General features: G+C 33.3%; 1 protein-coding gene across 1 annotated transcript in view; it reads right to left on the bottom strand.

Moving 5' to 3' along the window:
* Positions 1-14,151, bottom strand: part of LOC126812398 (vitamin K-dependent gamma-carboxylase) — a 43,985-nt gene extending 29,834 nt beyond the window's left edge. The window contains exon 1 of the mRNA XM_050538775.2: positions 13,998-14,151. The gene's annotated coding sequence lies outside the window, so the exon portion shown is untranslated. The remainder of the gene's footprint in view (positions 1-13,997) is intronic.
* Positions 14,152-14,778: the final 627 nt, after the last annotated feature.

The raw sequence follows: 14,778 nt of genomic DNA, 5'->3' as shown, positions 1-14,778 counted from the left end.
TTATTTCAATAATTTGTTCGTGCGTAGGGGTCTTTAGCAGTGAGAGAAAACCGGAGGACACGGAGAAAACCCACAAGGCTGGACAGGCGACCCTACTCCTTGTCACCCTACTCCTTGTCACGTACAACCAGGGAATCAAAACCATGCCAGTTGACTCAATGACAGACCTTATGATACAGCAAGCAAGTGCTAACAATTCGGCCACCCAACCCCCAACCTGTTTTAAGAATGAGATAATTGCTATACTAAAGTAATGAGGACCTTTGAAAACTGTATACTAGTATCTAACATTTTTGTAGATGTATATATAGACAGTATTGTAATCCTTACAGTTGCATATTATGAATGAAACTGACTGATCAGGGTTATAGACTCTTTCAATCCTTTATCCATGTCTGAAGCTCTGTGATACCTTTTTCGAAGAAACACAACCTTTCAGTTGCATGTGGTGTTGGTCTGCTGGTACATTATTCAAAACCTTTTGTTTATCTCATTAAACTAATTTTAAAAATGTTTTGACCCCTAAGATCTTGCATATTGTGCCAATGGATCTTTATGTTATCGAAAATAATTCTGTGTGCATCAATTTGTTGGTTTCTTTGTCTAGAAGGTCAACTTATCTTAAATCCAAGAAAAGACAAAAAAATGCTATAGATAAATTTGTCATTTGAAATAATTCAAAACCACTTATTAGATTCTTCAAATTAAATTTTTACAACGAATCTCCAAGGGATTTGACGATAGTATATAGATCTGCAAACAGCCAGTGATGTTTCAAGTAGATAAATAATGAAACATCTACACTTGATCAATCAATCTGAGAGCAAAGAAAATTTTAAATAGAGTAAAGCTGAGTTGAAGGAGTTTTTCTACTATCTAATTTGATTGAATTTCATGATCTGAGAGATATCTAATAATAGACTATCAAAGACATTCGTAAGAAAAGCATGCAAATGAAAATTAGGAAAAACCAAAATTAAACTTCAACCAACTTTAGCATTTCAGAATTGATTCAAATTTGTAAATTCTTGTCAACAGACGGTTTAATTGCTCTCTATGTGGGTTGACGGCAACACAATATTACCATATCTTAATCAACTTTGCCATATTTTTACTCAAACTGCATCCATAATGAAGTGATTTCAATTTGTTCTAAACTTTCTTTGAGTGTAATCTTGAAAGCTTGTCGGCTCAGAAAAAAAAATGTTTGTGCCCTCTAAGTTTACTACTCAATCATATTAAATCGTTAGCGAATCTAACCTCCAACTTAATCAATTTAATTAACATCGCTCCGTCTCTTAATTTCGACAAATTGATTGATCAGAAAAAGTGGTCCCTGTACACAAGATAGATTATCCTGCCACCATTTCTCAACTTCTACAGGTCCAATATTGAACATCTTTCGTTTAACTAATGGTTTTTCTATAAGGGAAGCACAGCATCAAGGCTGCGGATTTAATCCATTGTACATGTTTGGCTGGGTAGTTTAGGGTTGGCGTCACAGTAGAAAATAATAACTCTGAATTAAATGGTTTCCATGGCCCGTATTCTTTCATTAAAATGGTCGGTCATCACTAAAAGAACTTTATTAAGAAGGAAAATGTTAACAATTGATCATTCTATAGTTTTTGGCTGGCTACCTGTAATAAATTTAATAAATTTGAAAAAAAGCTTTTTATTGGCTTTTTATTTAATAAATTTGAAAAAAAGCTTTTTATTGGCTAAAATAGTATACATTAAATAGTTTATATTCTCATAGCTATTACCCAAAACCCACAAAAGTCTTCATAATGCATTCCATCTAATTAATCACTACAAATTAAATCTATTTAAGACACCAAAGTTGTTAGATATAAAACTCCTCAAATGAGAAGTGGTATCAGATGTTTGTGTTCTTGAAAGTGTACCTTATTGTCATATAATACTTCAGTCCAAAACATACTTCTAAAGGATAATTATAAAACAATATGCACCTATTTACTGGAACAAACAATTATAAACATGTAGAATCAATAATGTGGACTATCAAAGTAGCACAATTTGCTACCGCTGGGTCAAATGTAAAAATATTTTCAAGGTCTACTACACAGAGAAGAGAGCAGAATGACCCAGATTTCCCTACTGGCAAATATATCATATCTATTTTGTTGATCATCAACATATTTTCTTGTATATATATAAAATGGAAATTTTTGTCTTGCCATTTTGGCACATCACGAGTATATAATTAGCAACCATAAATTATATAGACGTTTTTTTCACCTACTTTGTTTAAAAGGTAACACACTCGTCCAACTCAATCTTTTTTTACATGTCTGGTGACATGAAATAGATACTTGTAGTTGTAAAAGTTGTTTTTGATGCCAAGATATACATAAATATTTGGATTTTTCAGTTTGTCTGAATAACTTTCAAAAGATGAATCTGAATGTCAGGGCTGCCAAATCTCAATACTATATTATTCTTGCATGACAAACTACACAGGCTTTTATGGTTATTTTATTATAGTAATTACCATGACATTTCAGATGATATATTAAACAAGAATGCACATACAATGTAATTTTTAGACCATAATAATACTGTTATCTTGGCAGGATTGCATTTACTGTCATGGTTACTGGGCAGATTGGGAACTCAAATTCACTTTATTTTTGCAGTAGCAATTGGAATTTGGGGAGTCCTAGCACATATTAATTTCTGGATAGTGCTTATCAAGTTGATGTTCAAGTATCTGGGTATCAAATGGTTACACAAGTGCTGAGACAATCTCATCTCTACCCATTCTGATCATTCAAAAGAAAACTGGTTAGTTAAAAGATTGTGTATTTTGTCCAAATTAAACTGTCACAATCTGACTAATTGTTAAATGAAGTAAAAATATATATTATTTGCCGATTCAAACTCAAATTAATTTATTTTATATATAAATAATATTTTATTCATCATGAAGAACCGGCAATACTATATACCGGAAATAACCGGAAAACTACCAGAAAACACCATGTTATACTGAATACATGGGGAGTCCTAGCACATATTAATTTCTGGATAGTGCTTATCAAGTTGATGTTCAAGTATCTGGGTATCAAATGGTTACACAAGTGCTGAGACAATCTCATCTCTACCCATTCTGATCATTCAAAAGAAAACTGGTTAGTTAAAAGATTGTGTATTTTGTCCAAATTAAACTGTCACAATCTGACTAATTGTTATATGAAGTAAAAATATATATAATTTGCCAATTCAAACTCAAATTAATTTTTTTTATATATAAATAATATTTTATTCATCATGAAGAACCGGCAATACTATATACCGGAAATAACCGGAAAACTACCAGAAAACACCATGTTATACTGAATACCGGAAAACCACTAAATACTGGAAAACACATTAAATACCGGAAAACACCCTAAATGTTTGCGGGAAGTTAGGGTTAGGGTTAGGTTTTTCTGGTGTTTTCCAGAGGACCAGTGGTGGGTTAGGGTTAGAGTTAGGTTTTTCTGGTGTTTACCAGAGGACCAGGCTCTTAGTTACCTATTTAGGATGTTTTCCGGTATTTAGTGTGTTTTCCGGTATTTAGTGTTTTTCCGGTGTTTTCCGGTATTCAGTATAACATGGTGTTTTGCGGTTGTTTTCCAGTATATAGTATAGCCCATGAAGAACAGGCATGGCGTAAGATCATAAGGTCTGTCATTGAGTCAAGTGGCATGGTCTGAATTCCCTGCTTGTATGTGACGAGGAATAGGGTCACCTGCCCAATCTCGTAGGTTTTCTCCGGGTCCTCCAGTTTCCTCCCACAGCTAAAGACCCCTACGCGAAAGCATATTATAGAAATAAAATTGAAACACAAGTTAGTCCTGAAATGACCTAGTTTGTTTTCAGTGGACGTTAAACCCCATTTATCTCTATATATTCAAATTCAACCAAACTGTATATGTGTGTACGGTAGGTCCATTTGACTATTGATTTAAGTATAAACACAACAAAAAATCACTCGTTTAAAATTTTTTACCATACATGGATTCCGCAAATCTTTTATATTTTGACTAAATTGTGAATGCGAAATACTGATTTGCATCATTTGCCCGGAGAATTCCAGAATTTGCAGGATTATCATCAATAATTAAAAGAATTTCTTTCTGTAAATATGAATCAAATCAAGCGTGTTTAGCTTTTAATTAGGAATAGAACAGTGCTCAAGTTTGTTTCTATGGAAACCAGAGAGATGTAAGATAGATCTGTTAATGATTGTCATGATGTTGAGGCGCTGACAATTACCACTCCTCTTTACAAACTGCCACTAGGGCTCATGATTACTCATTGATTAACTGTCAATTAGAGATTATCTTATATATAGTAACTATCATCAATAAAACGGAGTGTAATAATAATAGTCAACATGTATATAGGTTTCCTGACAAATAATCTACCGCACCCCATTCATCATTTCTGGCCATTTAACCACAGGGGAAGGAAACGAAACAATCGCTATAAATAATCTAATTACCATTATACTTTAACAAAATCATAATATGCATTTTTCGGACAATATCCAATTTTTCAGGATTTAATCCATGCTAAAATGTACTCTGATTCATTAAGTAACATTTAATTAAGAAAACAAAATCTAAATATCAAATATAGATAATATCCAGGCTCAGATTAAGGATTAGAAAGAGGCCCATGAAATGATTTCATCAAAAATGATAGGTGGCGCTTGCTGGTTTTGATCATATTATATATCGTCTGCACTGGATGCCAAATCGTCAGTGAAGTGTCAAAAGGGTGTATCTTGGGAAATTAGTCAAATACACTAGTCAAAGCTGTGTATCTCTATGCCAATTAGAACTGTTCTGGGTATCATGTGTCCAAATGTTTTATCTCGATTTGTGGAAATTTTGAAATGCAAAAGGTTTTATTTCTTAATGTTTAGAAATTCTTAGATACACCTTTTGGACACTTCACCGACGAAATGTTGACAAAATTTCAATTCAGCATATCTTTGTACACACTGAAGAGAATATTAGGACTGATATTCCTTTAAAGGGACAATAACACTCTTGCCGGCTTGAAAGCTCCAGAAAATAAATAATATCTCTATCTAAGTACATGTACTAGGTGTTTAAGTGTCCTACCTGTTGTGTAAATTATCCATTACATCCTATTTTACTTGTCCAGAGGGTTCGAAAATATTTTTAAATCGAAGTTTCATTTGAAAAGGTTTACGTTAGACGTTTCAAACCATTATGTTGAATTTTTCAAAATTTTTAAATAAGGTGTGTTAAGATGAAATTTGTATCATCAATTAATTGAAATATTCTAAAATAGTACAATTTGTCGACCAGAATAAAGATTGGGACATATTATTCAGTTACAACAAGAGTGGTATTGAGCCTTTAAAAGACTTTAAATTGAGAGTTTACGCCAAAGACCACGTCTGAAGTACTATGAAATCAACTCAGTTAACAGAACAGTTGATCATAAAAGTTTTAACATGGACAATTTTAGCATAAAGGTTTAATAAAGAATGTTTTACCATAAAAGAGTTAACATGGACAGTTTTACTATAAAGGTTTAATAAAGAAGGTTTTATTATAAAAGGGTTAACATGGACAGTTTTAGCATAAAGGTTTAATAAAGAACGTTTTACCATAAAAGGGTTAACATGGACAGTTTTACCATAAAGGTTTAATAAATAAGGTTCTATCATAAAAGGGTTAACATGGACAGTTTTACCATAAAGGTTTAATAAGGAAGGTTTTACCATTTGAGGGTTAACATAACAGGGTTATATCATAAGTTTTATCATAAAAGGGGAAACATGGACAGTTTTATCATAACAGGGTTAATATGGGGAGTTTTATTATTAAAGGGATTAAAATGGACAGTTCTATCATAAATAGGGTAGCATGGACAGTATTATCATAAAAATAGTGGGTGGCAATAAATCAAATATAAATCTATAAAAGAGCACTATATTTGTAAGATGTTTTAACAGCCATAAATATTAGTATTTGTTATTTTTTCATCTGGCACCAAGACATATTCTGTCACTCCAACCTTCTGTCAATACGTTCAGTATGGTCTAATCAATGTTTCTCTAAGTGCTATTCTATGATTAAGTGTTAATAATGATTGCTTACAGGCCTTTGGGCCATACCATGTAGCAAGGCTTCTAGAAGATACAAATATAGTTTGCGTACCATCCACCCAAATCAATACACAAAACACGTTAGTACAATAAAAACTATTCGCTTCATCAACTGGAAAATCTATACTCTTTGCGGAAACAAATCTAGCTGTCTAAAATAAAAATCGTTGGATTCCGATGTGTCTTAGAAGAAAAATGATATCTTATCTTAGGAGTTTCTTGAAATGAATCTTGCAGAAAAAATTGCGTTGAAATGTTTTTTCGTGGAATTACCTTTTTCTAGTAGATTTATCAAATTACTGAAGTTGGTTTAAATAAGAACCCACAGGATTGTCAAGCTACAATAAACACTTTGAAATAGGATCAATTTATCACAATGACATTTGGTTCTTTATATAGAACAATTTACACAAAATATAATATTTGAGCTGAAAAAACTTTGGATAGAACTTATTACTTTTGACATTTTCATCTCAATATTTTTGGCAAGATCGGTTTAGATGTAGAAGGATTTTAGTGATAGATGTGTATTATGACGGTTAAACCATTCCTATCTTATAACTTATCATATAACAGTCCTATAAATCTGTCTTCACTTATATTTATTCAATATTTCCCACTTCTCATAAAAGATGATGCCATCTTTCCTTAGTTTTCTGTGTTCAAATATTAATAAATCATCCCTCTCACACTGCTATCTCTCTTGTCCATCCAAGAGTGAGCCAGTGGTCTGCTGCCTTTTCGAAAAGTACAAATGCACGACAAATGACCAAGAAGTCATGTGATGAGTTTAAAAAATGAGCTTATATTAAGCAATTTCTTTGCCAAAACATTATATTTAAAATATTTACCTAAATATTTATTTTCAGAGATCCTAGATGAATAAACAGATACTGGCACAAGTGACATATTGTTTTTACAAGTGGTATATTTTACTCATAAACACAAAAGCTAAATACAGAGTAAAACTCTTGCTGATAGAATTTTGATCTGTTCATTCTTCTACAAACCTTTTTTTTTTGTAAATTAGGAATAAAGCTATTAATCCTAACAACCTATATTGTACATCAATTAATAATTAAGACAGTGGAAAAAGGGGGAGAGAAATGGGGTTTAACATCCACTCGACACAAACTAGGTAATTTCAGGCCTAACATATGGTTCAATTTTATTTCAATAATTCGCTTGCGCATAGGTGTCTTTAGCAGTGGGAGGAAACCAGAGGACCAGTAGAAAACCCACGAGGTTGGACAGGCAACCCTACTCCTTGTCACGTACAACCAGGGAATTGAAACCACACCAGTTGACTCAATGACAGATCTTATGATACAATGAACAAGCACTACCATTTGGCCATCTGACAATAGATATATTTACAATTGGTCCAACTCTTTCCAACCGAACTATTGTTTTAGGCTTTATGCAGTACGTTATAGATAATATTCAATGTGAGAGCCATAAATGAAATGAGGTTTAACGTCCTACTTTTCTGCACCAACTGGGCTAATGAAGACGAGCATTCGCCAAGCATTTTACTATGAGGGAAATTTTGCATGGACAGCGGCGCTATGGCCTACTCTTATTTTGAATTCCAACTAGCAAGGGTTCTTTTACGTGCACACCAATGTGTACAAGGGACCTTGGTTTTTCATCCAATCCGAACAACTATACATTGTCCCTTGCCAGGCCCTCTGTCCTACACCACCGAGAAGGGGAGGGGGAGAAGCGGGCTCCCACCTTGATTCACCACTGCTCGCAAGAATAAGTTCTATAGTTGTTAATTGTATGTCATCTGTTTAAGTTAACACATATTATCATCTACATGTAGTACAGCATCACATATATTTGTAAATTGGTCCCTCAATCAGCTCAATGTATTTAAATATGATCTGTTTAAACAGAATAAGATAGCTAACTGTCTCTTTAATTTTATATCATCTGCATAACCTCTTTTTCCTGTGATACATAGAATCCAAATTAATATTTGTCCAGGCTATAAATCATACAGAAATTATCTTTTCTGGGGAACTTTTCACAATGTAGTACCAAGTGCGTATTGGGTATTGACAGTGTAAACTGTGCATTTTCTACAATAAAATTGCAGCCAGTTTCTAACTTGGTGTAACAAGTATCACTGAAATAAACTGTAAATATGGATGTCTTATTTAAAGTCAATCGGATATTAACTTTAGCATCTAGAGGATTATCAAGATATTTCAAAGTGATCAAGGGTAATAACTCTGGCAGTAATTATCAGAAATTATTGAAAATCAATAGGCTTCTTCATCTCATGACCTTAAACACGGTGTATTACTTTAAAGTCAATCAGATATTAACTTTAGCCTCTAGAGCATCCACAATGGCTGGTGGATGCCAGACCAATGGACCAGGACAACAGAGAGAAATGGGGTTTAACGGCCACTCGACACAAACTAGATCATTTCGGGACTAACATATGGTTTAATTTTATTTCAATAATTTGCTTGCGCATAGGGGTCTTTAGCAGTGGGAGGAAACCAGAGGACCCGGAGAAAACCCACGAGGTTGGACATGCGACCCTACTCCTGGTCACATACAACCGGGGATTTGAAACCACGCCAGTCGACTCAATGACAGACTTTATGATACAGCGAGCGCACGCTAACCATTTAGCCATCCAACCCCCCGACCGGGACAACAACAATATATATTCACATTTTACAATCCAACATATCAACTGCATTAAAATCTATTTATGATCAATTACCATCTGAAAGAACTAAATTTCAAATACCCTTCTATTATAATACTTTAGCTTCAGTACCAGTTTATAAATCTTTTTTATTTCTGATATTACAATAAATAGCATCAAGTTATATAAACAACAATTTAAATGTCATTAAGATTCTTGTGGGTTTGATAAGACGTAGGTTTAAGATTGGCATGGAATTGACACTTCTTTTATATTGTTGGGTTTCCCTATAGCAATTTCTCATAGATATTGCTGTCTTTCTGGCACCATAGATAGATGATCGATATTACTCAAGAAACTGGAAAAAAATTTAAAACTTAGGTTGGTGCCATAAGTGACAGCCATACTTTATTATTTGTAAAGGTCACTTCAAGGGGGGTCACAAACAAGGAGTAATTATGTGAAAATGACACGATATTAACTTGATTTAAAGAGAAAATCGGTGGATTTCATGCGATAGATCTCATTTTCTACTAACCTTTCCACTACAAAGCTATTAATCATTATTTCACCATTGATTATAAAATAAGTCATTACAGAATATTACACAACACGATCGATGTGCTTTCACATTTTTTTAAAACTTGCGCACAATCTGATGATGTAATTATTCTGCTATAGAAATGACAAAATGATTTTTATATTCACTTTAAGAAATCAATTAGATTTCTTCCTTGTATTGTTATGTACTTTACTATCAGTTTACCCTTGGGCTATGAATGTCACATCTTATAATGTTTTTGACATTCGTATTTCGTGCTATAAATGTAAGCTAGAGTATATCTGAGACACTACAGAAATTAGAATTTATACGTCCTATATAATTTAGTTCTTTCTTCCGCTTAATACCTATTATGTATGTAGCAAGAATGTAATTGTATATAGATGCTCACAGCAATTTTGTTTATATATCATCTGTGGATCCCTGGACTGTACTATCTCAATTTTAAATCGGCATCCCAAATTGGGCAGTGTCGATTCAGTTTGACTCATGATATGGAATCCAAGCAAAGAGTTGCTTGTTTGATTCTTTGCAGGGTCATCCCGTCACTAATAAAAATCAAAATGTAAACTCTATTATAAATAGGTGATTTGTTTCAAAAGATAAATTTTGTATTAATGTTGGCAAGACTTTTAACAACATTTTTATCAAATGAACGGAACCAAAATTAAACTCTTTGTTTCACATCATGGGGTCACATTGAGCAAGTCACAGCAATTGAACAGTCCAATGGTATCAAATCTCCTGAAGTAGAAGCATATCCCTCAAATATTCAAAATGATATTGTCTTTAAATAATTTTTAAACAACTCAGCACAACCACCCCCTGTTTAATATCAAATAAATTGAGGCCCCACTGCAAAGCATGTCAAATAATCTCAAATGTAAGTCAATAAAATTGGTAGCAATTTTAACTGGACATTCTGGATGAATTGGACTTCTGCTGCCATGGCAAAACACTATATTACTTATTACAATTTGAAAATAGCTTTCAGAATTCCTTATGTGCCGCTGAGTCTGTTTTTTTTAAACAATTCATTAAGATGTACATCAAGTACCAGCCGCAGGAATAATATTTTTGGTGTGTTTATCCAACCCTTGCCACCTGGTAAGAATATAGAAGATCTAATTTCTCTCAACTAATAAACATGACTGTGTTTTTTATCATTGTTTTGGCTGTAGTAGGTGTTCACCTTTCTCTTTACACCAGTGTTTATTTACACAAGTTATCTGACGATCTGTTGGTGTGAAAACTTGTAAAGGGGGTTATAATACCTTATAATACCAACATTTACCATGCGTGTTACCTTAATAAAGTTCTCCACTAAAATCTATAAATCTTTCGTTCTAATTTTGCAATACATGTAATATGTTTGTTCCAAAAAATTTAACGTAACATAAACAAAGAAAATTTGAAATTGAACTGAACCAGTAAGCCAACATCTTGTCAATTATAGGTAGTTTGCCATAGAACCATTTGATTAACCAGTTCTCAGCCTTCCTATCCGTTTGATGCATTTTGAAAATGAAACTAGTATTTAACCGCCTTCCTATCTCCTTGATGCATTTAGAAAATGAACCTAGTATTTAACACTAATAGCTTTAAAAGAGTGGTTAAACCACCTTTCTGGGTTAATGGCCAGGTATTTATCTTTTCCAAACTTGACAGAAATATCTTGAAAGGAATGAAGGTTGTATTCAATGCCAACCAAGCATGTTTTCATTGTTGATGATTCCAGTCTTTTCTTGGGACTGTTTGATCCTGTGCTAATTGATGAGACTGAGTATTGTGCAACTCTGACTCTCGGGAAAGAAATGACCTCCTACATTTCAACAGCTACCCGGCTAATGAAGACGGGCATATACCATACAATATGTGCTAAGAGGAAATTAATTTCACCAGTACAGCAACTGTCAGGGGTACTTTTACTAGATAACAAACCTTAATCTCTCAACCCTCCATGTTTCGAGATAAGGGATGATGCCATTACCTTCAATGTAACACATGCGGGAGCGATTCGCACCCAGCATTTGTAAACAAAATGACAAAAAAACGATTGGTTATTGTTATTTATAATATTTCTGCCACACCCAACTACAATTAAGCATATAATCCTACCTGAAACGGGTACAAATCCCCTCTTGTTAAATCGAAGCGACAGTAGATTGCTTTTTCCGACATTTAAAATTTACGTCTGTAACACATTAAGGCGGGGCCTCGTGTGCAATAGCCAATCAAAGTACCCATCTGATCAGAGTTGCGCAGTAGTAATATGGCGTAATTATGAACGTCCGAATCAATTTTGATAAAAACAATGCTTGATTTACTTTATTGTCAATATTTGCTGATAAATGAATGTTGTTTCAGTAGATTGGACTGCGTATGTGTAATAAGTACTAATAGTATAAAATTAACTTATTTTTAAGATGGTACATACATTAATAAAGAAATTGAGTTTGCCACTTGGAACTAAAGGCATCCAATCGTAGCTAAAAACAAGCACATCAGATCTCAGCGTTTTTAGTTACATTCTCATAGCTATACTTTTACATGCATGCCAAAGTGTATACAGTACCTAAGTTTTTCTGTCTCATCTGATTGACTAGACACCTTCCTTGCAAAGCCCTTCATCCTGCACCACTAGAAATTCGAAATTACATTGAAAAATCCTTGAGAACTTTCTCTGCCAACATCAGAATCAAACCTGCGACCCCAAGAGTACACATGGTAATTTCAAATAGGATTTGTAAAACTAGTAAAACTACCAGTCTACAGAGACCAGTACAGTCATTATACCTCATCGTCAGGCCGTATAAAATCCTGAAATGGTGGATAATTCCATGAATGGTGAAACTGAAGGAGACGGGGGGGGATAGTCAGTGATTTGCCTCTTATACTTAGACTGTATAATCCAGCACCAATTGATATACTTCAGTAAATGTGAGTTATTATAACTAACACTGATCATCAGGAACATCACAAGGCATGAATACATAGACTATACATATGTATGTTGCTGAATATTGTACATCTGAGAATGTAATATCTGAAACCGAATATCTGAACCTTCAACAGAACCCCAGCCTTTCACATAAAAGAATGTTAACTATGTAATTACTAATTAGAAATCATCAATTAAATGCATGTTTATGTTTACAGCAAAAAAAAAAAAAATTCTCCAAAAATATGTTTTTGTATTTGTCAACAAATATTGACTCTTAAAAAATCATAAACGGTTCTACAAATCATCGACAAAAACAACAATAGAAATTCTTTTGTCACTAGCGCTCAAAGTATTGCAAGAAGTCACTTAAAAGGAAAGATATATTATATGTACATTCTACACATCATATCCAAAATTTAAATGATTTCAAAATTTTTTTTTACAACATTATGGATGATTGAAAGCTTGACAAAAGCACCGACAAGAGTGTTTTTTTGGTCAATAGCTCCCAATATATTTTTTAAAAAGTGACCAACAAGGAATGATATGTTATATATCTGCATATTCTACACATTATATCCAAAATTTAAATGATTTCACAGAACAAAACAAAATGTGGATGATTGAAATTTTAACAAAAACAGTCCTACTAATCAATTTGATTTATCCACAAAATTGTCAGTTTTGGATATTATGTTTAAAATATGCATTTCTATAATATATCTTACCTTGTCGGTCACTTTATGCAATGCTTTGGGAAATATTGACAAACAAGGGTCCTTGCCAGTTCTTGGCAGGGGGAATATTGCCATACAAAGCTGCCCTGGTAAAATTTTAATGTGCATATTGTTTATTGTAATCATCCATCACAACTGAAGGTAAATCACTAGTTTAAGTTTTTAAATATCGAAATATATAAGACTTGATGTACCGGTATGTCAAAGAAAATGATACACAATATCTGTAATAAAAACTTTCTGTCTTGAATATTAAACAAATGGAAATGAAAATATAGCATAGTTTTGGAAACATATTGTATCTCCCCCGCACCCCCCTCTCGACGAATAATAGTTATACCAAATAAGTTTTTACAGGAAACGCAATGTAGAAAGTAGAAAATACTAGAAATTTAGTCTGTATAATAATAATCAGAAAGTTGTAACGTGGATATCTCTGGTCACCTTTCAATACTTTCATACAAAAAAAATCCGTGGTTTTAACGAATATGTTTATATGTCACGTTCAGTACACCCGAACGAATAATGACTATTAGCGCTGAAGTGAAAGTTAATCCCGGAGAAAACTGAAAGTAGAGTCGTTACTAATGTCACTGCCAACAAGCTTCTAAATTTACGCGTGTACTGGCAATGAAATAATTATGATACCGTACTTATGAATTACTCTTCCTACAGCAACAATAAAGCATAAAGTGCATGCCAACCAATATACCAAATATTGTAACATAAAAGTAAATAAATCGAAGATATATGTCATATATACGACAGGCTACTTGAGTATATTGTTGTAAACAATTCAGCGTAACAGGATAGCACATAAACAGCGTATGTATACGTGCGAAACTGATCTTTAACGGTCGACATGAGACGTGAACTGGGATCTTATCAAACTCTCAATAACCATGCTTAGTTCAGTAAACACTAACCTTAAACCAAATCAACTGATAACGCAGAAGAAATTAAGTTGATACAGCTTTATTCTGCCTACGTCTTCCACGTTTCACCACTAATATTCAAGTGGCTTCGACATGCTGAGATTCTGATACTACGACCATAGATTCACACTCGAGCATGCGCGCCACTGTGGTTAGTTGATGCGAAGTTCCTTTATCTGATAAGCTATAAAACCATGTTTAAAATGTTGCATCCGGCTTGAAATAACTTTAATAATTCTTTATGTGCAGAATTTATGTTTGGTTATATTTAACAATAAAAATAATGTTCTCCTGACATTGATAACCCATTAGAAATTGTTTGCGTGTATAAATCGATTTATCTTATACTTGAAGAACACTATTTCCTTTTAAAGGAACTTGTCATAGATTCTAACAATACAAATTGATAAACGTATGAAAACCGTACCGTGAATAATTTTAAGGACACAGTCATTGTTAATGGGGTTGAACGTTTTTCTTTCCTGGACGGACCAGCCTAATTGTCGAAATCTTTGGACATCTGGATTTCTGCCTATATAGGTGGATCTGTAATTTATAATTCCAGCCTAATTGTCGAAATTTTTGGACATCTGGATTTCTGCCTATAGGTGGATCTGTAATTTTTAATTCCAACGTTTTTTAAGACTCTGGAACCGTTGCGTGGTGCGTAGTTTCTATTGTGATTTCAATAAGTATATCCATAGATCTACTTTTCGCTAAAAACTTTTTTAGAAGATTGAATAATACATAATATTATGACATTCGATGTCAA

The sequence above is a fragment of the Patella vulgata genome, chromosome 2 (assembly GCF_932274485.2).
Source record: "Patella vulgata chromosome 2, xgPatVulg1.2, whole genome shotgun sequence".
NCBI classification, from domain to species: Eukaryota; Metazoa; Mollusca; class Gastropoda; family Patellidae; genus Patella; species Patella vulgata.
This window is presented reverse-complemented; position numbering and strand designations above follow the sequence as displayed.